At 45.0% G+C, this 26,944-nt stretch overlaps 1 protein-coding gene across 2 annotated transcripts in view; it reads right to left on the reverse strand.

Moving 5' to 3' along the window:
- Window positions 1-26,944, reverse strand: part of LOC121552257 (kelch-like protein 29) — a 357,810-nt gene that overhangs the window by 318,216 nt on the left and 12,650 nt on the right. The window contains exon 2 of one of the 2 annotated variants that reach the window (XM_045211311.1): window positions 19,337-19,392. The gene's annotated coding sequence lies outside the window, so the exon portion shown is untranslated. Of the gene's footprint in view, window positions 1-19,331; window positions 19,393-26,944 lie in introns of both variants that reach the window. The other variant, XM_045211312.1, reaches the window with a different exon arrangement.

Raw genomic sequence — 26,944 nt, forward strand, 5'->3', positions numbered from 1 at the left:
CAATTTTCTTCTGTTTTGCCTACTCCTGGCAGTCTGAAAGGAGATGATACAGCCTCTCAAATAAGCCTTCAGCGTTTCCCACAATAATGCTGGGGAAGTCTCTGTGTTGTCGTTGGTATCAAAGAAAAATGTAATTTGGTCTTTAAGATGTTCACAGAATGTTGGTTCTGTGAGGAGCTGGGGATTCAACCTCCAGACCCTCTCGTTTGGTACGATGTCACCCAATCTCAGGGAGAAGGTGAGTGGACTGTGGTCAGAGATTATAATATAATGATATCTCACATTACAGGTATAGGGGAGTAGTTTAGCATCAACCAAAAAGTAGTCAATTCGAGTATATACATTGTGAACATGAGAGTAAAAGGAGTATTCCCTACCCGTAGGGTTAGAGATTCTCCATATATCAAATAAGTTTGAATTTTTTATGTAGGTATTCAAGAATTCGCTTGAATAGGAGGTAGGGGTTCGCCGGGTAGAGGATCTATCCAAATATTGGTCTAGTACACAGTTAAGGTCCCCTCCAATGACCAGATTAGTATGGGAGATATCTGGAATCAGGGCAAGGACTCTTTTGAAAAAAGAGGGGTTATCAATGTTTGGCCCATAGATATTTAGTAGAGTTACAGAAGTAGAGTGGATCTCTCCTATTACGATCACATAACGGCCCTCTTTATCCACAATAGTGGTTTTATGTAGAAAGGGAATTCCTTTCCGTACCAGAATCGCTGTGCCTCTTGTTTTGGCAGAGAAGTTAGAGTGATACACTTGCCCCACCCACTTACATTTAAGTCTGTTATGAGAATTGTTTTTCAGATAGGTTTCTTGCAAAAATATAATATCAGACGAAAGTGCTTTCAAGTGGGCTAGGACCTTGCCTCTCTTAATTGGTTCGTTTAAACCCTTGACATTCCAGGAAGTGAATGTAAGCCCCTCCCTCCCTCCTCTCATTTGTAGTTCCTTTGGTGGCCTGCATTACATGTAACTCACTAAAAAGGTAAGAAATTGCACCAAACCATCACGATCAGCATATGTAGCACCTACACCCGAGCAGTATCCAACCCACCCCTCCCCCCGCAAGCACCTTCACTCTCCACCCTGTTCCCCTACTTTCCCCAACCTTTACCCCCCCGTCATCAACCCACATTTAACAGGCATAAACAAATAGGACAGAAAAAAATATGAAAATAAAAATAACAAACACATTGTCCGGCCGATGCCAAAAAAGCACGGCGCGACCTCGAACAAGAGGTAAAACAAAAATAAAATCCCAACTATATGTTCACCTCTCACTATCCTAGAACTTCTACTAACATATGAACTGAGGAGGCTCCCGCGCTTAAAGTGTTCAATTAGCATCTAATAAACCTAAACAGAATAAGTTGCAACTTAAACATATTGCACACTTAAGATTCATCTTGGGTCAATCCCTGAGATAAGTAAGATGTATCATCACAAGATTCTATTTCTAAGCAATGCCGGTCTAAACATAAACCATCAGTAACCGACATAGACAGCAGTACAGTTACATATTGTGGGTTAGGAGATGGGAACAAGGATTTTGATAATTCGAATGTACCCCCCAATCAAAAAAATACAAAAGTAAAAAATAAATAAATAATAAATAATTTTAAAAAATAGTGATTTATATACAGTGGGGAGAACAAGTATTTGATACACTGCCGATTTTGAAGGTTTTCCTACTTACAAAGCATGTAGAGGTCTGTAATTTTTATCATAGGTACACTTCAGGACCTTGAGATGCTTCTTACGGAGCCACTCCTTAGTTGCCCTGGCTGTGTGTTTCGGGTCATTGTCATGCTGGAAGACCCAGCCACGACCCATCTTCAATGCTCTTACTGATGGAAGGAGGTTGTTGGCCAAGATCTTGCGATACATGGCCCCATCCATCCTCCCCTCAATACGGTGCAGTCGTCCTGTCCCCTTTGCAGAAAAGCATCCCCAAGGAATGATGTTTCCACCTCCATGCTTCATGGTTGGGATGGTGTTCTTGGGGTTGTACTCATCCTTCTTCTTGCTCCAAACACGGCGAGTGGAGTTTAGACCAAAAAGCTCTATTTTTGTCTCATCAGACCACATGACCTTCTCCCATTCCTCCTCTGGATCATCCAGATGGTCATTGGCAAACTTCAGACGGGCCTGGACATGCGCTGGCTTGAGCAGTGGGACCTTGCGTGCGCTGCAGGATTTTAATCCATGACGGCGTAGTGTGTTACTAATGGTTTTCTTTGAGACTGTAGTCCCAGCTCTCTTCAGGTCATTGACCAGGTCCTGCCGTGTAGTTCTGGGCTGATCCCTCACCTTCCTCATGATCATTGATGCCCCATGAGGTGAGATCTTGCATGGAGCCCCAGACCGAGGGTGATTGACCATCATCTTGAACTTCTTCCATTTTCTAATAATTGCGCCAACAGTTGTTGCCTTCTCACCAAGCTGCTTGCCTATTGTCCTGTAGTCCATCCCAGCCTTGTGCAGGTTTACAATTTTATCCCTGATGTCCTTACACAGCTCTCTGGTCTTGGCCATTGTGGAGAGGTTGGAGTCTGTTTGATTGAGTGTGTGGACAGGTGTCTTTTGTACAGGTAACGAGTTCAAACAGGTGCAGTTAATACAGGTAATGAGTGGAGAACAGGAGGGCTTCTTAAAGAAAAACGAACAGGTCTGTGAGAGCCGGAATTCCTACTGGTTGGTAGGTGATCAAATACTTATGTCATGCAATAAAATGCAAATTAATTACTTAAAAATCATACAATGTGATTTTCTGGATTTTTTTTAAAGATTCAGTCTCTCACAGTTGAAGTGTATCTATGATAAAAATTACAGACCTCTACATGCTTTGTAAGTAGGAAAACCTGCAAAATCGGCAGTGTATCAAATACTTGTTCTCCCCACTGTATACATATGTACACATATACACATCCACACACACACACATATATACATACATGTGCATACCTACATACATACACACATGCGTATATATATATACATGTATATGCACACACACACACGTGCACCGACACACATACACACATATATACATACACACACACACATACATACATATACAAACACATGTATACATACACATACAAAAAAAATATACATATAAAATAAATATTCTTAAATATATACAGATACATACACACGCATACACATACATACAATCATACACACACATCTACATACACAAACATTCATACCCCAGAATAATAATCTATACTAATTTAAAATATACACATACATAATACTAAAATGATAAGAGAAAATAATAATAAAGTACAAATAATTATTATTATATGTACGCACACCTACACAGACACAAGCACCACGGAGGGCTGGTGGGAATCAAATCGTGAGAGCGGGCCAGTGGTCTAAGGCACTGTATCGCAGTGCTAACTGTGCCACTAGAGATCCTGGTTCGAATCCAGGCTCTGTCGCAGCCGGCCGCGACCGGGAGACTCATGGGCGGCGCACTATTGGCCCAGCGTCGTCCAGGGTAGGGGAGGGAATGGCCGGCAGGAATGTAGCTCAGTTGATAGAGCATGGCGTTTGCAACGCCAGGGTTGTGGGTTAGATTCCCACGGGGGCAGGTATAAAAATATATATGTATTCACTAACTGTAAGTCGCTCTGGATAAGAGCGTCTGCTAAATGACTAAAATGTAAATGTAAAAAGCATCAACTTGCTATCCAAGTGTCTGCGTCTGCCCCTTCCCAACCATCACCCCCAGACCCCTGCAAGCAATAAATACATGGTATGGTAATAGGAATAATGTAAGAATTGAAAAATAAATAACGAAACAAAACAAAAATGGGGGAATATAAGTATATCCATCCGAAAGTGTCAATGATCCGACCTGGAAGGCCTCCCAAACAGGCATCGCTCTAAACCCAGTCGGAATGAAAGTGAAATTAACGTTAAATGAGAGCTCTGACCGCCCTCCCTTGGTCAGCTCAGCGTATTACATGTTCGGTAGCCCTTGCTGAGACCGTTTAATACAGTTTCACCTGTTATGGTGTAGTATGGATTCAAGTCCATGAGCAGACCCTAACACACAATGACAAGGCACTCTAACCTGTACGGGGGATTGGCGTATATTCCCGGATAAACTTCTCTGCGTCCAAAACCGAGGAGAGCCAAATCTTCTTCCCGGAAGGCGGGGTAATTCTTAGTCTTGCAGGGAAGAGCAAGGCTGGGCGAAGATGGAGTTTGTAGAGTTTGGTCATAACATCTCTGTAGCCAGCGTGGTGCTTTGCCACATCGGGCGCATAATCCTCATAGACATGAAAGGGGTGCCCTTTATGTAACAGGTTGCCCCTCATTCGAGCCTCGCACAGGATAAGATCCTTGGTCTTGAAACTGTGACAACAGATGATTACTGGGCGAGGACGCTGGCCCGGTCCAGGCACTGGGACAAGGGCGCGATGTGCACGGTCCAGTAGGGGATCCGAAGCCAAAACATCCGGTCCCATTGCATCCTTCAGTAGCTTGGCGAAGAAGTCGGTGGGGCGAGAGCCCGCCTCCACCCCTTCTGCCAGACCCACAACACGAAGGTTATGACGCCTGGATCTGCCCTCCAGGTCGACCACTTTCACAGAAAGCCTCTGGACACTATCCTGCAATGACGTGCATATCTTCTCTAACTCGTCGATCCTACCAGCGTTTAATTCAGAAGCTTTCTCAAGGTCCACAATACTCTGGCCCTGCGAAGCGACCGTTCGAATGGTGCTCTCGATCTTAGTGTCCAGTTCAGCAATAGTAGCCTTAAGATCCTCTGCTATAGCAACACGTAGTTCTCCCAAAGCCTGGGTAAGTTCTGTAAGTGTCACGTTGTTACCTGTGCCTTCCGCCATGTCTGTCTCATTGTTTGGTGGGGAGTAGGCCTCCGATGTGGATTTATTGTCCTTTGGTCGCTTATTACTCTGCATTTTCACATAGAAAGTTACAATATTGTATTAGAAAGAAACGTTTGTTGTAAGAAGTGCCATAAAGTAAGTTAGGTTAGATTATTTCGCAAAAAGGTTGCATGAGCCTCTCACACACAGCCGTTCACTCCAACATGCTAGCTCCGCCTCCCGAATTGATTTTTACATTTTAATGAGGGAAATAAGTATTTGACCCCTCTGCAAGACATGACTTAGTACTTGGTGGCAAAACCCTTGTTGGCAAGGTCAGACGTTTCTTGTAGATGGCCACCAGGTTTGAACACACATCTCAGGAGGGATTTTGTCCCACTCCTCTTTGCAGATCTTCTCCAAGTCATTAAGGTTTTGAGGCTGACGTTTGGCAACTCGAACCTTCAGCTCCCTCCACATATTTTCTATGGAATTAAGGTCTGGAGACTGGCTAGGCCACTCCAGGACCGTAATGTGCTTCTTCTTGAGCCACTCCCTTGTTGCCTTGGCCGTGTGTTTTGGGTCATTGTCATGCTGGAATACCCATCCACGACCCATTTTCAATGCCCCGGCAGAGGGAAGGAGGTTCTCACCCAAGATTTGACGGTACATGGCCCCGTCCATCGTCCCTTTGATGCGGTGAAGTTGTCCTGTCTCCTTAGAAGAAAAACACCCCCAAAGCATAATGTTTCCACCTCCATGTTTGACGGTGGGGATGGTGTTCTTGGGGTCATAGGCAGCATTCCTCCTCCTCCAAACACGGCGAGTTGAGTTGATGCCAAAGAGCTCCATTTTGGTCTCATCTGACCACAACACTTTCACCCAGTTCTCCTCTGAATCATTCAGATGTTCAATGGCAAACTTCAGACGGGCATGTATATGTGCTTTCTTGAGCAGGGGGACCTTGCGGGCGCTGCAGGATTTCAGTACTTCACGGCGTAGTGTGTTACCAATTGTTTTCTTGGTGACTATGGTCCCAGCTGCCTTGAGATCATTGACAAGAGCCTCCCGTGTAGTTCTGGGCTGATTCCTCACCGTTCTCATGATCATTGCAACTCCACGAGGTGAGATCTTGCATGGAGCCCCAGGCCGAGGGAGATTGACAGTTATTTTGTGTTTCTTCCATTTGCAAATAATCCCACCAACTGTTGTCACCTTCTCACCAAGCTGCTTGGCGATGGTCTTGTAGCCCATTCCAGCCTTGTGTAGGTCTACAATCTTGTCCCTGACATCCTTGGAGCGCTCTTTGGTCTTGGCCATGGTGGAGAGTTTGGAATCTGATTGATTGATTGCTTCTGTGGACAGGTGTCTTTTATACAGGTAACAAGCTGAGATTAGGAGCACTCCCTTTAAGAGTGTGCTCCTAATCTCAGCTCGTTACCTGTATAAAAGACACCTGGGAGCCAGAAATCTTTCTGATTGAGAGGGGGTCAAATACTTATTTCCCTCATTAAAATGCAAATCAATTAATAACATTTTTGATATGCGTTTTTTCTGGATTCTTTTGTTGTTATTCGGTCTCTCACTGTTCAAATAAACCTACCATTAAAATTATAGACTGATCATGTCTTTGTCAGTGGGCAAACGTACAAAATCAGCAGGGGATCAAATACTTTTTTCCCCTCACTGTATTTCCCTCATTAAAATGCAAATCAATATATAACATTTTTGACATGCGTTTTTCTGGATTTTTTTGTTGTTATTCTGTCTCTCACTGTTCAAATAAACCTACCATTAAAATTATAGACTGATCATTTCTTTGTCAGTGTGCAAACGTACAAAATCAGCAGGGGATCAAATACTTTTTTCCCCTCACTGTAAGGTCCCACAGTTGACAGTGCATGTCAGATAAAAAAATAAAATAAAAACAATTAAGTGGTCTGAATACTTTCCGAAAGCAAGGTCCCACAGTTGACAGTGCATGTCAGAGCAAAAACCAAGCCATGAGGTCGAAGGAATTGTCCGTAGAGCTCCGAGACAGGATTGTGTCGAGGCATAGAAGGTCCCCAAGAACACAGTGGCCTCCATCATTCTTAAATGCAAGAAGTTTGGAACCACCACGACTCTTCCTAGAGCTGGCCGCCTGGCCAAACAGAGCAATCGGGGGAGATGAGTCTTTTTCAGGGAGGTGACTAAGAACCCGATGGTCACTCTGACAGAGCTCTAGAGTTCCTCTGTGGAGATAGGAGAACCTTCCAGAAGGACAACCATCTCTGCAGCACTCTACCAATCAGGCCTTCAAGGTACAGTGGCCAGACGGAAGCCACTCCTCAGTAAAAGGCACATGACAGCCCGCTTGGAGCTTGCCAAAAGGCACCTAAAGACTCTCAGACCATGAGAAACAAGATTCTCTGGTCTGATGAAAAAAGATTCAACTATTTGGCCTGAATGCCAAGCGTCACGTCTGGAGGAAACCTGGCACCATCCCTACGGTGAAGCATGGTGGTGGCAGCATCATAATGTTGGGATGTTTTTCAGTGGCAGGGACTGGGAGACTAGTCAGGATCGAGGCAAAGCTTAACAGAGCAAAGTACAGAGAGATCCTTGATGAAAACCTGCTCCAGAGCACTCAGGACCTCAGATTGGGGTGAAGGTTCACCTTCCAACAGGACAGCGACCCTAAGCACACAGCCAAGACAATGCAGGAGTGGCTTCGGGACAAGTCTTTGAATGTCCTCGAGTGGCCCGGACTTGAACCCGATCTAACATTTCTGGAGAGACCTGAAAATAGCTGTGCAGCAACGCAGAGAAGAATGGGAGAAACTCCCCAAATACAGGTGTGCCAAACTTGTAGCGTCATACCCAAGAATACTTGAGGCTGTAATCACTGCCAAAGGTGCTTCAACAAAGTACTGAGTAAATGGTCTGAATACTTATGTCAATGTGATTTTCAGTTTTTTATAAATTAGCAAAAATGTCTAAAAATCTGTTTTTGCTTTAACTCTATGGGGTATTGTGTGTAGATTGATGAGGGAAAAAAACGATTTAATCAATTTTAGAATAAGGCTGTAACCTAACAAAATGTGGAAAAGTCTGAATACTTTCATCTATGTACTTTGTTGTTTATTTATTAGCCATTTTTTTATAATCATATTTTTATTTAATTAAATGTATCAACTGAAGATTACACAATACAACAGCAGTAGTGTATACATGATTATATGTACTATTATTACTACTGAAATTAACTGTATTTCAGTATCCCCCATTGCATTGTACTGTATTTACTGAAATGATGTACCACTATACTGCTTTGGCAATATCTACAAATTGTATTTCATGCAAATAAAGCAATCTGAAAGAGAGAGAGAGAGAGAGAGAGAGAGAGAGAGAGAGAGAGAGAGAGAGAGAGAGAGAGAGAGAGAGAGAGAGAGAGAGAGAGAGAGAGAGAGAGAGAGAGAGAGAGAATACCAGTGTACAATTACAGCAGCAAGATTTGTGACCTGTTGCCAGAAGAAAAGGGCAACCATTGAAGAACAAACACCTTTGTTAATACAACCCATATTTATGTTTATTTGTTTCCTTTTGTACTTTAACTATTTGCACATCGTTACAACACTGTACATAGCCATTTTATATGACATTTGAAATGTCTCTATTCCTTTTAAACGTTTGTGTATTATCTATTTCACTTGCTTTGGTAATGTAAACATATGTTTCCCATGCCAATAAAGCCCTTTGAATTGAATTGAGAGAGACAGACACAGAGAGAGGCTATAGGGATCCACTCAGCAATAGCTCTTAACACGCCACAGCTACATACATTCACACACACAGGTGTCAAGTGGGTTGAAGTTTCTCCATTTCAGTTTTTCCCTGCATTATATAACCCACCGCTATGATACACATTCTCTCACGGCAACCACCTACTGAAGTGCACAAAAATAAAACGCAGCAGGCAACGTTGTAATGCAAACGTATAGAGTTAATAATTCTGGATAGTGTTGTGGGTTTAGTTTATTTTCCCTTTAGATGGTGTTAATGCTAAACCATGGTCCCTAATGGATGGTAAACAGGCTGACGCTGATTGTTTGTGTGCGTGTGCCTCAGCAGCTCCTTCACAGATATTAGGCTCAATGGCCCGGGTGAGATGTCATGTTGTGACCCCTGTGTGGTGCAGCCCTGGAGGTCTGGGGGGGTGAGGGAGTGTGTGTGTGTTGTCATGTGACCCCTGCTGTGTGTTCTGTCCTCAGGGTTCTCCACTCCACACAGCACCACCCGACACCCCACTGGGCGCAATGTCTTAATCACTCGGCTGCGAGACAATGCTTCAATGTTAATGTCTGCGTGTGCATGTGTGTGTTGCGGTCTGTGTACAGTGTGTGAGTGCGAGGTCAGGCTTCAAATTAGTGGAAAGTCTCCGCTTTATTATGACAATGGATGTGCAGGCAGGGAGAGAGGCAGTTTTACTACTAATGACCAAGGGCTGGTAGAAAACATGACCTTGCTGTTCACACACACCTTGCTGTTATAAGCACATACCATATCACACATGCACCTCATGGTTTCCATGTCAGAGGTCATATCATTACAATCATTACAGTTTCTGCTTAGCAGACACCTTTACAACAGAAAACCCTCGTGATTTTCTGTCTATACAGCTAAGTACCTCACTAAGCTGAATTAAGCTAAATGCACTTTACAAGGGTACAGCAGACGTTTTCACCTTCTTCAGCAGGTGAGGGGAGCCTACAGTGGGGAGAACAAGTATTTGATACACTGCCGATTTTGCAGGTTTTCCTACTTACAAAGCATGTAGAGGTCTGTAATTTTTATCATAGGTACACTTCAACTGTGAGAGACGGAATCTAAAACAAAAATCCAGAAAATCACATTGTATGATTTTTACGTAATTAATTTGCATTTTATTGCATGACATAAGTATTTGATCACCTACCAACCAGTAAGAATTCCGGCTCTCACAGACCTGTTAGTTTTTCTTTAAGAAGCCCTCCTGTTCTCCACTAATTACCTGTATTAACTGCACCTGTTTGAACTCGTTACCTGTTTAAAAGACACCGGTCCACACACTCAATCAAACAGACTCCAACCTCTCCACAATGACCAAGACCAGAGAGCTGCGTAAGGACATCAGGGATAAAATTGTAGACCTGCACAAGGCTGGGATGGGCTACAGGACAATAGGCAAGCAGCTTGGTGAGAAGGCAACAACTTTTGGCGCAATTATTAGAAAATGGAAGAAGTTCAAGATGACGGTCAATCACCCTCGGTCTGGGGCTCCATGCAAGATCTCACCTCGTGGGGCATCAATGATCATGAGGAAGGTGAGGGATCAGCCCAGAACTACACGGCAGGACCTGGTCAATGACCTGAAGAGAGCTCGGACCACAGTCTCAAAGAAAACCATTAGTAACACACTACGCCGTCATGGATTAAAATCTTGCAGCGCACGCAAGGTCCCCCTGCTCAAGCCAGCGCATGTCCAGGCCCGTCTGAAGTTTGCCAATGACCATCTGGATGATCCAGAGGAGGAATGGGAGAAGGTCATGTGGTCTGATGAGACAAAAATAGAGCTTTTTGGTCTAAACTCCACTCGCCGTGTTTGGAGGAAGAAGAAGGATGAGTACAACCCCAAGAACACCATCCCAACCGTGAAGCATGGAGGTGGAAACATCATTCTTTGGGGATGCTTTTCTGCAAAGGGGGACAGGACGACTGCACCGTATTGAGGGGAGGATGGATGGGGCCATGTATCGCGAGATCTTGGCCACCAACCTCCTTCCCTCAGTAAGAGCATTTAAGATGGGTCGTGGCTGGGTCTTCCAGCATGACAACGACCCGAAACACACAGCCAGGGCAACTAAGGAGTGGCTCCGTAAGAAGCATCTCAAGGTCCTGGAGTGGCCTAGCCAGTCTCCAGACCTGAACCCAATAGAAAATCTTTGGAGGGAGCTGAAAGTCCGTATTGCCCAGCGACAGCCCCGAAACCTGAAGGATCTGGAGAAGGTCTGTATGGAGGAGTGGGCCAAAATCCCTGCTGCAGTGTGTGCAAACCTGGTCAAGACCTACAGGAAACGTATGATCTCTGTAATTGCAAACAAAGGTTTCTGTACCATATATTAAGTTCTGCTTTTCTGATGTATCAAATACTTATGTCATGCAATAAAATGCAAATTAATTACTTAAAAATCATACAATGTGATTTTCTGGATTTTTGTTTTAGATTCCGTCTCTCACAGTTGAAGTGTACCTATGATAAAAAAATTACAGACCTCTACATGCTTTGTAAGTAGGAAAACCTGCTAAATCAGCAGTGTATCAAATACTTGTTCTCCCCACTGTACCCCAGTGCCCCTAACTATCCGGAGTATGCCGAAACCAGTGGCCCTAACTAACCGGAATATGCAGAAACCAGTGGCCCTAGCTAACCGGAGTATGCAGAAACCAGTGGCCCTAGCTAACCGGAGTATGCATAACGCAAACACACCACAACGCAAACAGAAACAGTGAGGAGGATTACGGCAAAAGGAGCATTGTACAACTCCAACCTTACTGTATTGTCTTGGTTTAGTTTGATTTAATATAGCTACCTCTATCTCTTATTTTACTTTCCATCTCAAAAGACAAACATTACTGTATTTTATTTTATTTTGTTTATCTTCAACACATCTACTTCTATTTGTAGTATTTCAGACAAAAATATATTCTGAGATGTTTACAGTCAAAGATGCATTGTCACGGATTCAGCCGAGTTCGGGCAGCCTTCGGCGTTCGTCGTCGCCGGAGTACTAGCTGCTACCGATCTATGTTTCTGTGTTCTACTTGTTTTGTCTTTATTGTTCACACCTGGTTCCCATTATTTATTGATTTCTTCCCTATTTAACCCTCTGGCTCCCACTGTGTTTTGTGCTTGTTTGTTCATGGTTTGGTTGTCGTCTGGTGAGCGGGTTTGTTCCTCCCTGCGTGGAGGTTATGTTATTTACGTTACCTACGAGTAAAGTACGTTTTCGATTAGCTCTGTGTCCTGCGCCTGACTTCGTCCTACCGCATCACACTGACCCCCTGACAGAAACACGCACCTTAAATGGAGTCAGCAGGTACATTCATTTCGTCCGGATCAATGGAGGAACGTGTCCAACAGCAGGCGACCATGATCCAGACTCTCGGCACCGCAATGGAGCGCGTGTTGAACACCATGGAGCGATGGGTGAGAGGTGGTTATCCTACACCTCCTCCAACTACACAACCACCCACACCGCTGTCCACCCCTTCGTCACCTGGGTCCAGTGGGATTCGGCTCTCGCTCCCGAGGGCATACGATGGTACAGCTGCCGGGTGCCAGGGTTTTCTGCTCCAGGTAGAGCTCTACCTGGCTACCATCCACCCGGCTCCCTCGGGATACAAGAGCGTGTACGCCCTCATCTCCTGTTTGTCGGGGAGAGCGCTCGAGTGGGCCAACGCCGAGGGAGGAGGAATAGACGCAGTGTCAGTACGCTATGAGGATTTCACCCGCCGCTTTCGGGCGGTTCGATCATCCACCGGAGGGGAGAGTGGCAGGGGAACGTCTATTCCACCTCAGACAGGGGAAGAGGAACACACAGGACTTTGCACTGGACTTTAGGACTCTGGCTGCCAGCGCAGGATGGAATGAGAGGGCCCTGATCGATCACTACCGATGCAGCCTACGGGAGGACGTTCGTCTGGAACTGGCCTGCAGGGATACCACCCTTAACCTGGACCAACTGGTGGATATGTCGATAAGGCTGGATAACCTGTTGGCAACCCGCGGACGTCCGGATCAGGGGCCGTCCATTCCATCCCCCAGCACCTCCGACCCTACCCCTATGGAGCTCGGCGGTGCTGCGCTTAGGGAGACCGGAAGAAGGGCCGTCTCCTGCACCAACTGTGGCCGCAGAGGACACACTGCTGGTCGGTGCTGGGGAGGGTCTTTAGGGAGTCGAGGCAGTAGGCAGAGCACTGGTGGACCGTCTCAAGTAGGCACCCGACTCACCCAGAGCTCCCTGTTGCGCATATTATTATTATATGTGTATTGATATCGTATTTCCAGAGTTTTCCCCTCATTCCCAGCATAACGCGCTCGTAGATTCAGGCACAGCTGGGAACTTTATTGATCGTCAGTTTTCCCGTAGATTAGGGATTCCTATTGTTCCTGTTGATGTGCCCTTCCCTGTACATGCCTTAGATAGTCGCCCTTTAGGGTCAGGCCTGATTAGGGAGGTCACAGCTCCACTCTGGATGAAGACGCAGGAGGATCATGAGGAGAAAATTAGTCTCTATCTGATTGATTCTCCTGCGTTTCCAGTGGTGTTGGGGCTTCCCTGGTTAACTTCTCATGACCCCACGATTTCATGGCAACAGACGGCTCTCAAGGGATGGTCAAGTCAGTGCTCAGGGAGGTGTGTAGGCGTTTCCATAGGGGCAACTACGGTGGAAAGTCCAAACCCGGTCTCCACCATGCACATTCCCCCCGAATATGCCGATTTTGCTCTTGCTTTCTGCAAAAAGAAGGCGACTCAATTACCACCCCATCGACAGGGGGATTGTGCGATAAATCTCCAGGTAGACGCTGCACTTCCCCGGAGTCACGTGTATCCCCTGTCACAGGAAGAGACAGCGGCTATGGAAACATATGTCTCCGAATCTCTGGGGCAGGGATATATTCGGCCATCCACTTCACCTGTCTCCTCAAGTTTCTTTTTTGTGAAGAAGAAGGATATAGGTTTACGCCCGTGCATTGACTACCGGGGTCTCAATCAGATCACTGTCAAGTACAGTTATCCACTACCGCTCATTGCTAGTATGACGAGGTCATTGCACGGGGCGCGCTTCTTCACAAAATTGGAACTCAGGAGCGCGTACAACCTGGTGCGTATCCAGGAGGGAGATGAGTGGAAGACGGCATTTAGTAGATCCTTTGTAGATCATATTTTCAGGGACCTACACGGACAGGGTGTAGTGGTGTATATAGATGATATTCTCATATACTCCGCTACACGAGCTGAGCATGTGTCCCTGGTGCGCAAGGTGCTTGGTCGACTGTTGGAACATGACCTGTACGTCAAGGCGGAGAAATGTATGTTCTTTCAAAAGTCTGTCTCCTTCCTAGGGCACCGCCTGTCCGCGTCAGGGGTGGAGATGGAGATTGACCTCATTTCGGCCGTGCGTAATTGGCTGACTCCAACCACGGCTAAGGAGGTGCAGCGATTCTTAGGGTTTGCCAACTACTACAGGAGGTTTATCCGGGGCTTTGGTCAGGTAGCGGCTCCCATTACCTCCTTGCTGAGGGGGGGACCGGTGCGACTGCAGGGGTCAGCCGAGGCGGACAGGGCGTTTGGTCACCTGAAGGACCTGTTTAACTCGGCTCCAGTGCTGGCTCATCCGGATCCCTCCTTAGCATTCACAGTAGAGGTGGACGCATCCGAGGCTGGGATAGGAGCTGTACTGTCTCAGCGCTCGGGTACGCCACCGAAACTCTGCCCCTGTGCTTTCTTTTTGAAGAAGCTCAGCCCGGCATAGCGCAACTATGATGTGGGGGACCGGGAGCTGTTAGCTGTGGTTAAAGCTCTGAAAGTGTGGAGGCATTGGCTTGAGGGGGCTAAACACCCTTTTCTCATTTTGACTGACCACCGCAATCTGGAGTACATCCGGGCGGCGAGGAGATTGAACCCTCGCCAGGCAAGGTGGGCCATGTTTTTCACTCGTTTTGTGTTCACCCTTTCTTACAGACCAGGTTCCCAGAACGCTAAGGCAGACGCCCTGTCCCGACTGTATGACACAGAGGAGAGGTCCATTGAGCCCACTCCCATACTTCCGGCGTCGTGTCTGGTGGCACCGGTGGTGTGGGAGGTTGACGCGGACATCGAGCGGGCGTTACGTACAGAGCCTACTCCCCCCCAGTGTCCGGAGGGTCGTATGTACATGCCGTTAGAGGTCCGCGATCGATTGATCTATTGGGCTCACACGTCACCCTCCTCTGGTTATCCTGGCATCGGTCGGACAGTGCACTGTCTTAGTGGGAAATACTGGTGGCCCACTTTAGCCAAAGACGTGAGGGTTTATGTTTCCTCCTGCTCGGTGTGCGCTCAGTGTAAGGCACCTAGACACCTGCCCAGAGGGTAATTACAACCCCTACCCGTTCCACAACGGCCGTGGTCCCACCTATCGGTGGATTTTGTTACGGACCTTCCCCCGTCACAAGGGAACACCACGATCCTGGTCGTTGTGGATTGGTTTTCTAAGTCCTGCCATCTCATTCCGATGCCCGGTCTCCCTACGGCCCTACAGACTGCGGAGACCCTATTTACACACGTCTTCCGGCACTACGGGGTACCTGAGGATATTGTATCTGATCGGGGTCCCCAGTTCACCTCAAGGGTCTGGAGGGCGTTCATGGAACGTCTGGGGATCTCGGTCAGCCTGACCTCAGGTTTTCACCCAGAGAATAATGGGCAGGTGGAGAGAGTGAACCAGGATGTGGGTAGGTTTCTGCGGTCCTATTGCCAGGACCGGCCGGGGGAGTGGTGGGGTTTTATCCCCTGGGCAGAGATGGCCCAAAACTCCCTCCGCCACTCTTCCACCAACCTTTCTCCATTTCAGTGTGTGTTAGGTTATCAGCCGGTCCTGGCACCTTGGCATCAGAGCCAGAACCAGGCACCTGCGGTGGAGGAGTGGTTTCGGCGCTCGGAAGAGACCTGGAACGCTGCCCATGTACGCCTGCAACGGGCCATTAGGCGACAGAAGGCAAGCACTGACCGCCACCGCAGTGAGGCTCCGGTGTATGCACCGGGGGCCCGGGTCTGGCTCTCGACCCGAAACCTGCCCCTTCGCCTGCCCTGCCGAAAGCTGGGTCGGCAGTTTGTGGGGCCATTTAAAGTCCTGAGGAGATTGAACAAGGTTTGTTATAGGTTACAGCTTCCTCCTGAGTATCGTATTAACCCCTCGTTCCATGTGTCTCTCCTCAGGCCGGTGGTAGCTGGTCCACTCCAGGAGTCTGAGGTACGGGAGGTTCCTCCGCCCCCACTGGACATCGAGGGAGCACCGGCGTACTCGGTCCGTTCCATCCTGGATTCGAGGCGTCGGGTGGGGGGCCTGCAGTATCTCGTGGAGTGGAAGGGGTAAGGTCCGGAGGAACGGTGCTGGGTCCTGTCACGGATTCAGCCCGAGGCTGCTCCTCCTCCTTGCTCGGGCAAGCTTCGGCGTTCGTCGTCACCGGAGTACTAGCTGCTACCGATCTATGTTTCTGTGTTCTACTTGTTTTGTCTTTATTGTTCACACCTGGTTCCCATTATGTATTGATTTCTTCCCTATTTAACCCTCTGGCTCCCACTGTGTTTTGTGCTTGTTTGTTCATGTTTGGTTGTCGTCTGGTGAGCGGGTTTGTTCCTCCCTGCGTGGAGGTTATGTTATGTACGTTACCTAAGAGTAAAGTACGTTTTCGATTAGCTCTGTGTCCTGCGCCTGACTTCGTCCTACCACATCACACTGACCCCCTGACATGCTTCGCAAAGTCAAACATTAACTGTATTTTGTTTCTGTTTGGTTTAACATATTTCTACTTGACAATGTTATATTTGGAGTCACCCATCTCTGATCTACAGCTGCAGTACCCATTGACCGGAAACCAGTCAACCATTTGTGCACCTGAGAGGTTCAGCCCCCCAGTGAGGTTGTTGGGTTGGGAGGTGGACCCCAGCACACATAATGAGTAGTGTTAAATCAGGGGTGCACTGCCCCAAGCCAAGCACACAGCCGAGTGACACCTGATAAAATAAAATTAAAATAATCACACACACCCTCCTCCCCCCTATCCCCCTTCACCCCACCCTCCATGTCCCTTGGGGGGCCAGCCTGGATCAAAGGCGTGTGTGTCGTTTTAATCAGGCAGCGCAGTGGGCAGCCCTATTAATTCAATTCCATTTCATCGGCGGTGAGTCGGGCCACCAGAGGGGACGACACATTCCTGGGGTCCTCCGGCCCAGCAGTAATCCTATCTCTTAATGACCCGAGACCGGACACTAAACCCATAATTGCTTGGTGCCTGGCTGCAGTTTTTTGCTTGCTGACGGAATTCCAAGATCTTGGCAAGTAGGAATAGACAAAGACAGACCTAGGTCACCCTCCCCTCCCCTCCCTCCCTCCTTCCCCTCATTTGGAAGGAGAGAAGTCAAGCAGAATTAATGAAGCTGTGAATCAAGTAATTCAAGTAATTTGACCCCCCACTAATTAAACAAATCGCATAGATGTGTACACATAAAATCACACACTACACACCATAGTACATGATCAAGGGGTGTAATTCAAGTCTAATTACCAAACTCACAAATATTTAGAGCCTAACTCGTTACGCTTTTTCTTGCTGTTCCAATACCAAGAGACATGAAACTAAAGTCTGCTCAAATATTATACGCAGAAGATACAGCACTAGGTATTTGTTTGTCATTTTGAATGCATCTGACCCCAAACGAATGACTTCAACCATATAAACCTCAACGGCTCGCAAAAGGCTCATAAATACGTAATAAACAATAATTGGATCAGTTTTTCCAACAATCCTCAAACAATCCTCAAACGCCAAAAGAGAGCTATCCTATGAAATTACCATCAGTCATTGAGACAGTTTCAGAGAAATCAACATTCATATTTCAATGTTTGCTTGAAAATGGTATGCTCGACTGTATCAGATTACCTAGTCATTTGGTATATACAGTATCTCACAAAAGTGAGTACACCCCTCACATTTCTGTAAATATTTGAGTATATCTTTTCATGTGACAACACTGAAGAAATGACACTTTGCTACAATGTAAAGTAGTGAGTGTACAGCTTGTATAACAGTGTACATTTGGTGTCCCCTCAAAATAACTCAACACACAGCCATTAATGTCTAAACTGCTGGCAACAAAAGTGAGTACACCCCTAAGTGAAAATGTCCACATTGAGCCCAATTAGCCATTTTCCCTCCCCGGTGTCATGTGACTCGTTAGTGTTACAAGGTCTCAGGTGTGAATGGGGAGCAGGTGTGTTAAATTTGGTGTCATCGCTCTCACACTCCCTCATACTGGTCACTGGAAGTTCAACATGGCACCTCATGGCAAAGAACTCTCTGAGGATCTGAAAAAAAGAAAGAAATGTTGCTCTACATAAAGATGGCCTGGGCTATAAGAAGATTGCCAAGACCCTGAAACTGAGCTGCAGCACGGTGGCCAAGACCATACAGCGGTTTAACAGGACAGGTTCCACTCAGAACAGGCCTCGCCATTGGTCGACCAAAGAAGTTGAGTGCACGTGCTCAGCGTCATATCCAGAGGTTGTCTTTGGGAAATAGACGTATGAGTGCTGCCAGCATTGCTGTAGAGGTTGAAGGGGTGGGGGGTCAGCCTGTCAGTGCTCAGACCATACGCCGCACACTGCATCAAATTGGTCTGCATGGCTGTCGTCCCAGAAGGAAGCCTCTTCTAAAGATGATGCACAAGAAAGCCTGCAAACAGTTTGCTGAAGACAAGCAGACTAAGGACATGGATTACTGGAACCATGTCCTGTGGTCTGATGAGACCAAGATAAACATATTTGGTTCAGATGGTGTCAAGCGTGTGTGGCGGCAACCAGGTGAGGAGTACAAAGACAAGTGTGTCTTGCCTACAGTCAAGCATGGTGGTGGGAGTGTCATGGTCTGGGGCTGCATGAGTGCTGCCGGCACTGGGGAGCTACAGTTCATTGAGAGAACCATGAATGCCAACATGTACTGTGACATACTGAAGCAGAGCATGATCCCCTCCCTTCGGAGACTGGGCCGCAGGGCAGTATTCCAACATGATAACGACCCCAAACACACCTCCAAGACGACCACTGCATTGCTAAAGAAGCTGAGGGTAAAGGTGATGGACTGGCCAAGCATGTCTCCAGACCTAAACCCTATTGAGCATCTGTGGGGCATCCTCAAACGGAAGGTGGAGGAGTGCAAGGTCTCTAACATCCACCAGCTCCGTGATGTCGTCATGGAGGAGTGGAAGAGGACTCCAGTGGCAACCTGTGAGGCTCTGGTGAACTCCATGCCCAAGAGGGTTAAGGCAGTGCTGGAAAATGATGGTAGCCACACAAAATATTGACACTTTGGGCCCAATTTGGACATTTTCACTTAGGGGTGTAATCACTTTTGTTGCCAGCGGTTTAGACATTAATGGCTGTGTGTTGTGTTATTTTGAGGGGACAGCAAATGTACACTGTTATACAAGCTGTACACTCACTACTTTACATTGTAGCAACGTGTCATTTCTTCAGTGTTGTCACATGAAAAGATATACTCAAATATTTACAAAAAAGTGAGGGGTGTACTCACTTTTGTGAGATACTGTATATATTCATGATTGGTGGTTTTTCTCCAGGCATGATTAATTGTTTATTGGTAGATGAGATAATGAGCGTTTGATATCTTACCGTACCTTAGGTCTCTGGTGGATGGCGATTCTCATCACAGACAAATGAGATCTTTTGATACCTGCAGAAACAATAACACCACAGCATATTGGTGAGAAAAAGGAAAAACACTCATACTGATAATTAGCATCAGTCTCATGCCCCCATCATCTATCCAAAATAGCAGGTTTTACTTCAAATCAGACATCAGTTCACTCACAAACCAAACCAATTGGACCGTATGGAAAATTCAATCAAAAACATGTTTGTTTGTGGTAATCTTTATTGAGTGCAGACAAATTACAACCCAACCATGGTGTGTGATACACTACAGCTAAACCTGACAGATATTAACTGATAAAGCATTCTCTCTCTCCTCGCCTCTCCTCTCCCCCCCTCCTCTCTCAATTCAATTTAAGGGCTTTATTGGCATGGGAAACGTATGTTAACATTGCCAAAGCAAGTGAAGTAGATAGTAAACAAAAGTGAAATAAACAATAAAATATTAACAGTAAACATTACACTCAGAAGTTCCAAAAGAATAAAGACATTTCAAATGTCATATTATGTATATATACAGTGTTGTAACAATGTGCAAATAGTTAAAGTACAAATGGGAAAATAAATAAACATAAATATGGGTTGTATTTACAATGGTGTTTGTTCTTCAATGGGTTTGTTTTCAAATTCTTTGTGGATCTCTGTAATCTGAGGGAAATATGTGTCTCTAATAGGGTCATACATTTGGCAGGAGCTTAGGAAGTGCAGCTCAGTTTCCACCTCATTTTGTGGGCAGTGTGCACATAGCCTGTCTTCTCGAGAGCCAGGTCTGCCTACGGCGGCCTTTCTCAATAGCAAGGCTATGCTCTCTGAGTCTGTACATAGTCAAAGCTTTCCTTAAGTTTGGGTCAGTCACAGTGGTCAGGTATTCTGCCACTGTGTACTCTCTGTGTAGGGCCAAATAGCATTCTAGTTTGCTCAGTTTTCTTGTTAATTCTTTCCAATGTGTCAAGTAATTTCTCATGATTTGGTTGGGTCTAATTGTGTTGTTGTTGTTGTCCTGGGGCTCTGTGGGGTCTGTTTGTGTTTGTGAACAGAGCCCCAGGACTCTTCTCTAAGTTAATCTCTCTGTAGGTGATGGCTTTGTTATGGAAGGTTTGGGAATTGCTTCCTTTTAAGTGGTTATAGAATTTAACGGCTCTTTTCTGGATTTTGATAATTAGCGGGTATCGGCCTAATTCTGCTCTGCATGCATTATTTGGTGTTTTTTGTTGTACACAGAGGATATTTTTGCAGAATTCTGCATGCAGAGTCTCAATTTGGTGTTTGTCCCATTTTGTGAATTCTTGGCTGGTGAGCGGACCCCAGACCTCACAACCATAAAGGGCAATGGGTTCTATAACTGAATCAAGTATTTTTAGCCAGATCCTTATTGGTATGTCGAATTTTATGTTCCTTTTGATGGCATAGAAGGCCCTTCTTGCCTTGTCTCTCAGATCGTTCACAGCTTTGTGGAAGTTACCTATGGCGCTGATGTTTAGGCCGAGGTATGTATAGTTTTTTGTGTGCTCTAGGGCAACGGTGTCTAGATGGAATTTGTATTTGTGGTCCTGGCAACTGGACCTTTTTTGGAAAACCATTATTTTTGTCTTACTGACATTTACTGCCAGGGCCCAGGTCTGACAGAATCTGTGCAGAAGATGTAGGTGCTGCCGTAGGCCCTCCTTGGTTGGTGACAGAAGCAGCAGATCATCAGCAAACAGTAGACATTTGACTTCAGATTCTAGTAGGGTGAGGCCGGGTGCTGCAGACTGTTCTAGTGCCTTCGTTGATATTTTCTCTCTTTCTCCCTCTCTCTCTCTCTCTGCATGCGCTGTGAATGTGTGTATACACGTTTAGAGGTCAATGTTAGACCAGACAGAGAGGTAAAGGTCAGATTGGAAGCATGGCTGGACTTTAACATGATCCCAGGGAGTAGAAGGAGCAAACGATACAGGTCAGAGGTGTTACACACAGAAACACCATCCAACAATATTACATTTACAACTAAATGACCTGTCTTTCATATTACATGTAGAGCTGAATGACCAGTCTTTTATGTTGCATTTAGAACTGAACGACCTGTCTTTTATGTTACATTTAGAACTGAATGACCTGTCTTTTATGTTGCATTTTGAACTGAAAGCTTGTCTTTAATCAGCTGAAAACAAAGCCAGCATTCTGTATTGGTGATGGCACTTCAAAGGTCTCTGTTGTGGAACGAACGTAAACAACGCTTTGTTGTTTCGTAAACAAGGCCGTTTTTGACTGGTCCATGGTGGCAGTGTTTGGAAGTCACCACAACGTGATCTATGATTTTATGATCTCATATCATGATGCCATCCATCCCAGAGAGACTGGGAGATGGTAACCAGAGGCTGGTAATGGTTGGAAACCAGGGTTTTTCTCTATGGCTCAATAACAATTGCATACACTCCAACCCAACAATAACAGCATCACAGAAAGAAATGCTATTTTTAATACTTTAACCTAAAGCATGTTTAGTTTCGCCTAATATTTGCCTTCAATAACGCCAACAATCCCACTACCTAAATGGTCATTTACCTAAATACGAGGACATCATTGTACTCATTGATTGTCTTATCATGTCTCCATCCGTGTTTGAGAGGTTAGTGGTTGTTCAGCCAAGCTAAAGGTGTTGATGTTGGAGATCTGGCAAGTAAACAATAAGAAGAAATTACCCAGAGAAACAATCCAATTCTTCTCTAAGGGGCCTTTTTTTCATGCAACTGTTAGAGAAAGAAATGGAGAACATTTATACATGTTTCTTTTCCCCTCAAAGCCCTGGCTGTATGATTTCCATTATGATTATTGTGCAACATTTGAAATACCTCTCAAAATGCTGCACATTTTACCTTAGTGAATAGTAAAAACAGTGGCTCGATCGCTAGTGTGAATAGACTCATGTTATTAATATTTTGCCATGTTGTCTGCAGTTGCACATACAGTGGGGAGAACAAGTATTTGATACACTGCCGATTTTGCAGGTTTTCCTACTTACAAAGCATGTAGAGGTCTGTAATTTTTATCATAGGTACACTTATTTACTTCAACTGTGAGAGACGGAATCTAAAACAAAAATCCAGAAAATCACATTGTATGATTTTTAAGTAATTAATTTGCATTTTATTGCATGACATAAGTATTTGATCACCTACCAACCAGTAAGAATTCCGGCTCTCACAGACCTGTTAGTTTTTCTTTAAGAAGCCCTCCTGTTCTCCACATATTACCTGTATTAACTCGTTACCTGTATAAAAGACACCTGTCCACACACTCAAACAGACTCCAACCTCTCCACAATCGCCAAGACCAGAGAGCTGTGTAAGGACATCAGGGATACAATTGTAGACCTGCACAAGGCTGGGATGGGCTACAGGACAATAGGCAAGCAGCTTGGTGAGAAGGCAACAACTGTTGGCGCAATTATTAGAAAATGGAAGAAGTTCAAGATGACGGTCAATCACCCTCGGTCTGGGGCTCCATGCAAGATCTCACCTTGTGGGGCATCAATGATCATGAGGAAGGTGAGGGATCAGCCCAGAACTACACGGCAGGACCTGGTCAATGACCTGAAGAGAGCTGGGACCACAGTCTCGAAGAAAACCATTAGTAACACACTACGCCGTCATGGATCAAAATCCTGCAGCGCACGCAAGGTCCCCCTGCTCAAGCCAGCGCATGTCCAGGCCCGTCTGAAGTTTGCCAATGATCATCTGGATGATCCAGAGGAGGAATGGGAGAAGGTCATGTGGTCTAATGAGACAAAAATATAGCTTTTTGGTCTAAACTCCACTCGCCGTGTTTGAAGGAAGAAGAAGGATGAGTACAACCCCAAGAACACCATCCCAACCGTGAAGCATGGAGGTGGAAACATCATTCTTTGGGGATGCTTTTCTGCAAAGGGGACAGGACGACTGCACCATATTGGGGGAGGATGGATGGGGCCATGTATCGCGAGATCTTGGCCAACAACCTCCTTCCCTCAGTAAGAGCATTGACGATGGGTCGTGGCTGGGTCTTCCAGCATGACAACGACCCAAAACACACAGCCAGGGCAACTAAGTAGTGGCTCCGTAAGAAGCATCTCAAGGTCCTGGAGTGGCCTAGCCAGTCTCCAGACCTGAACCCAATAGAACATCTTTGCAGGGAGCTGAAAGTCTGTATTGCCCAGCGACAGCCCCGAAACCTAAAGGATCTGGAGAAGGTCTGTATGGAGGAGTGGGCCAAAATCCCTGCTGCAGTGTGTGCAAACCTGGTCAAGACCTACAGGAAACGTATGATCTCTGTAATTGCGTAAGTAAGCATTTCACAGTAGTCTACACCTGTTGTGAACTTGAATGATCCTCCCTCCTTATGAGGGAGAGACATTTTAAAATATCTTAAAGTGTAAGATATTATTATATATTAAGGGTTGGGGTGAGGTGTGACCCAGGTGCGGTGCAGGATATACAGTAGGCAGTAACGATGAAACAAGGATATTTACTGGTGGTCCCGAAGCCAAAATACAAAATAACTGACTTATCACGATAAATGGAGGAGCAAATAAGTCTCCAAAAACCGGCTGTGAACCAAAATACGAAATACTACCTATGACTGAAACAAATACCTGTTCATAGGTCTCCGATCAGACTGACTAGTACTGCTGGACATAGAGAAACTAGCAGAGAAAACTGAGCAAGTGAGGGCATAAATACACAGGTGAACCGATAGACACAGGTGACACCAATAGGATGATGATTAGTCCTGACTGTGAGTGAGGAGGTGCCTAAGGTTGTCGGAGGATGACACCTAGTGGATCGCTGCGGAACTGCGACCCCCTCCTGTAACAAAAAAGATACGTGGGTTTTTGGTAATGGAATTACAAGGCAATGTTTATTAAACTTACAGAAGGCAAATCATTTCTCTAAAACTAAATATGAAAGTTGATATTAGTTGGCAGGGGTTTTTACTTCAACATTATTGGTGTTTTTTTGTTATATTTCTAATAACATTTAAGACTTTCTGGTAGATGTTGTCCAAGACCCCTTTTCCATCTGTTTGACCAGAAATCAAAGCCTTTGCTTATTCCACATTTTTAGGATGGAAACGGTAACAGAAAAAATGATATATGTACAAATATTGTTTTAAAATTATTATTTTTATATTGACTCTTAGCTTTCATTTGACACTCAAATTGACATTCTACACGTCTGGTACTTATGGGTCCTTTTACATGGAATTGCCCACTTACATAGAGGTTCCTCTCGCACCGAGCATACATTAGCATTTCCTTAATGGTTAAGACACACTGTGTGAAAAGTCACCCATGGATGACATGAATAAAGTCAAAAACATACTCACAGATTGTGGGTGAATATTACAGATACATATAAACTAGGATAGACTGGCTATCATTGACAAATGGATGTGATTTAGGCCTAAGTTTAACTGAGACACAGAATATATACAGCATACTCATCTTTGAGTTAACAAATGCTAAAACTAGCCATGATGCATTGCTCTATGAAATAAATGAGTAAAAAGTAATATCGTCCTCCCAACTTTATTTTGCACAATATATCACTTCGATGTCATTCAAACAGCACAGCACAAAACTTGCCATGTAACCAATTATTGTGAAGCTGTCAACAGGAACTCAAGCAATAAATTGTGTGTAATTATCAATTGATTAAAATAGCTATCTGACTGAGAAACAGACCTGCAGGCATAATACATCAATTTTTAATGGCATTTCTTAATCAGAATGGTTCGCTATCACCAGAGACCAATTAGAGTTTGAGAGATGGAGACTCACCATTAATAATCTAACTTGGCCAGCACCACTGACTCCATTTGAGACAAGCTGCCGGGGTTGATTTAAGTGTTTCAACTGTTAATAATCTACAAAAGTTCCTAGGCCTACTCACTCAAATTCAAACAGGGAACAGTTTGAGAGCTGACACAGAATTGTAAGCGCTTTCTTTTTCTGGAAAAGCAAATAAATTGATCTTGATTCTTACCCAGAAGGCTATAGCATTACACACCAAAGGCCTACAGGCGTCAGAGAAACAACAAGAGATAGCTTTGGCTATAATCAGACTACTTCTATTAAAACCAGGGTCAGTTCTATGATTGCAGTATTTCTGTTTTCCTTTGAAGAACTTGACTAGGGGTTACACATACACGGAACTGAATATACGGCACACCACAAACCTAGCAGTCGCACTAGCCTTAATAGGCTTCCATAGAGGTGACTATTTCCTAGATATGATTTCTGGTGTTCATTTCTTTGGCTTCAGATGCAAGCAACAATTACCCGCCTTTCAAGTCCGCTACATCATGCTACACGTTGGCCTGTGAAGGCTGGTGAAGTAACTATTGTTCCACTTGAGTTGTAGTGTGTGTGTCAGAGGTTCTAGAACATTCAAGGCTCAACCCTGCTGACTGGGGGGTGGGTTAGGACTAGGGTTAGGGTTAGAGGGGTGAGGTGGGGGCGTTGGATTTTTTTTAAATCACCTATAATAAAGCATTGCATGCATTTATCATTGTATTTGTGGGTCTGATTTAAAAAATAATTTTATGCAATTCTACATGACTGGAGACATTAAAATAATATTTTCTAATACCACACAAATGACAGGCTACTCTGACACTGACATATCCTACTGAGATCAATAAAAACAAACCTGTCTTAAACGCAACCAATAGCATAGGCCAATGAAAAGAGTGGAGCCACAGATAATATGGACAATATGGAGAAAATTATAGCCACAAACTTTACAGTGGCACGGACTCATACAAACTATTTTTCCTGCAATTGTATTTTGAAATATTACGAACGGCCATTTAGCTGCTGTCAGCTGTTTTGATAGCCAAAACTGAATCAGCTGTTTGATATTTGCGGCGTGCTGCCCAATTGCTTCCAGACTGTAGGCTTAAACGCGCTGGTGAAGTGATAAAACACAATCCATAGCTATTTTGCGGCTAAATTATACTCTCTGGTGTAATATTTATGATTTCATTTATTGCTATACAGATAGTAATTATATAATTTGGCAAATGTATTTAAAATATATCTGCAGCACCTCCGGCACCCGTTCCTGTGGCTGTTTTCTTCCATGCGCTGTGCTTTCCCCAAGGCCAAATAATCAACACTTCCAATTATTAAATCAATGGATTGTGGTCAGTAACCCTAAGGAATAAGAGGCTATTGCATAGGTAGGCCTACTGTTACAATTATATTTAAAATAATCTAAAAGTACAGTCGTGGTCAAAAGTTTTGAGAATGACACAAGTATTGGTCTTCACAAAGTTCACTGCTTCAGTGTTATGAGATATTTTTGTCAGATGATACTATGGTATACTGAAGTATAATTACAAGCATTCCATAAGTGTCAAAGGCTTTTATTGACAATTACATTAAGTTTATGCAAAGACTCAATATTTGCAGTGTTGACCCTTCTTTTTCAAGACCTCTGCAATCCGCCCTGGCATGCTGTCAATTAACTTCTGGGCCACATCCTGACTGATGGCAGCCCATTCTTGCATAATCAATGCTTGGAGTTTGTCTGAATTTGTGGGGTTTTGTTTGT

The sequence above is a fragment of the Coregonus clupeaformis genome, chromosome 36 (genome assembly GCF_020615455.1).
Source record: "Coregonus clupeaformis isolate EN_2021a chromosome 36, ASM2061545v1, whole genome shotgun sequence".
Lineage (NCBI taxonomy): Eukaryota > Metazoa > Chordata > Actinopteri > Salmoniformes > Salmonidae > Coregonus > Coregonus clupeaformis.